Source organism: Chrysochloris asiatica, unplaced genomic scaffold, assembly GCF_000296735.1.
Source record: "Chrysochloris asiatica unplaced genomic scaffold, ChrAsi1.0 scaffold00157, whole genome shotgun sequence".
Lineage (NCBI taxonomy): Eukaryota > Metazoa > Chordata > Mammalia > Afrosoricida > Chrysochloridae > Chrysochloris > Chrysochloris asiatica.
This window is the reverse complement of record NW_006408675.1, coordinates 6,113,651-6,115,793: the sequence shown is the minus strand read 5'-3', so window position 1 is coordinate 6,115,793 and position 2,143 is coordinate 6,113,651. Positions and strand designations below refer to the sequence as shown.

General features: G+C 38.4%; 1 protein-coding gene across 1 annotated transcript in view; it reads left to right on the top strand.

The window, feature by feature from the left end:
• MAST4 (microtubule associated serine/threonine kinase family member 4) overlaps nucleotides 1–2,143 on the top strand; it is an 880,190-nt gene that overhangs the window by 158,965 nt on the left and 719,082 nt on the right. The gene's annotated exons all lie outside the window — the stretch shown is intronic.

Sequence of the window (2,143 nt, the reverse complement as noted above, 5' to 3'; positions counted from 1 at the left end):
GTTCAAGCTCACCAGCTGCTCATGGGAAAGTCTATACAGGGTTGCTATGGGTCGGAACCAACTCAACAGCACTTATTGGAAATCCTATAAAAGATTGCTGTGAGTTGGAACTGACTCAACAACACTTAACAACAACAACTAGTACATATGTTGAACTTTTTTTTTTCTTCAGCAAACGATGATTGGCTTAACCCTAGAATGCCTATAATTTATGATTCCTAGAACCTTTGACATGAATCATGAAACTTGCTTGTTTTCAGGCACTGTGGCACTGATGTGGGATGTCTCATACTACTTGGCTTTGTTGTCTTTTGTCACTATGAGTCTTCCATTTTAGTATTAGTGAGTTGTATCATAGTGTGGCCTTGTAGGAGAAGCACTGGACTGCTAACTGTAAGTTCGGAGGTTCAAACACACCAGCCACTCCTCAGAAACCCTATACAGGGTTTCTATGAATCGGAACTGACTCAACAGTATTTAACAACAACAACATCCTAGTATCTCTCATTGCAGATGTCTGTACCCCTTATGTCTAATTTCCTGTTTCATCAAATGATTTTTCCTGTAACTCATGCTAGAGTTCTGGTATGGCGCTGTGGGTTAATGTGCTGGACTGCAAGTTTGGTTTGAACTGCAAGGTCGGTGGTTCAAGCTTACAAGCTACTCCTTGGAAACTCTATACAGGATCACCATGAATCAGAACTGACTTGAAGGCACTCAACAACAACATTATGCTACATAAGAAAATATGTGTTTACTTCTCCGTTTTGTTGTTGTTGTTAAGTGCTATCGAGTCAATTCTGATTCCGAGTGACCATGTATAGCTTTTCTAAAGAGCGACTGGTGAGCTTGAACTGCTGACCTTGCAGTTCAAATCAACTTTGCAATCCAGTGCATTAACCCACAGTGCCACACCAGGACTCAATAGCACTTAACAACAATAACAGAAAAGCAAAGGCGCTAGATTAGAAAATCAAGGCCTAATGTACCAGAAGAAAATGTAGAAGTAAATACACATTTTTTTATCTAGCATGTTTTTGTGGTTGAGTACCTTCGAGTCAGTTCTGATTCATGACCATCCTGTATAGAGTTTCCAAGGAGTGACTGGTGAGCTTGAACTGCTGACCTGGCAGTTCAAATCAACTTTGCAGTCCAGCACATTAACCCACAGTGCCATGCTAGGACTCCTTTGGTTTTCCTAGGACTAGTATTTGGATGTTTCATAGTTAGGCTTTCATTTCAAAGAACATTTATTCTCTCTTACAGCTTAGTGTTCCTTAAACACAGCATGAATAGTGGAAAACTACTGGAGCTGAGATAGAATGATTAAGGTTCAGTCCTGATTCCGGAATTCCATGGTCTGGGATAAATCATTTCATCTTAGCCTGTGTCTGTTCTTATCCAGGCTGATCAAACCTACCTCATAGGGTTGTAAAAAGAGAGAAATGAAAGAAAAAAAATTGTAGAAATACCCTACAAATATTCGTTGTCACCTGTCAGAGAATTCTGCTTTTCATGATAAAATTGAAAAAAAAAAAAAATTAAATTCACATGCAGTTGAAAACATAGCAGACTGTAGTATTCACTTTTACCTTTATTCTTACTTTTATTATTGAAAAAATATTTCTTACGATGGAAGTGTTGTAAAGAATGCCAGTTTTTCCCCAGGTACCTAGTGATTGTCTATTTTAGTGATAGAACTTTGCTTCCATAAGAATCTTTCCAAAATGTGATTATGTACTTCTTCTAAACATATTATAATAAAGATAATGTATTATACCATGTTTCCTCTGTCTGTTTGTTCTATTGTTGTGGCTTGTGTGTTGCTGGGATGCTTGAAGCTTTGCCAGTGATATTTCAGATAGCCAAAGGATCTTCCAGAGTGAACAGATTTCAGGTGAGCTTCTAGACTAAGACCAGGAAGATGGTCTGAAAACCTTATGAATAGCAGTGAAGCATTGATAGTGTTTGAAGATGTGCCCCTCAGGTTGGAAGTCAATCAAAATACAATTGAGGGTGAGCTGCCTCCTCAAAGGAGAGCCAACCATAGTAACATGGATGGAGTAAATAATAAGAAACATCTGCAGACATCCATTAATGATTAGAACATGGAATGTACAAAGTATGAGTCTAGGAAACTTGG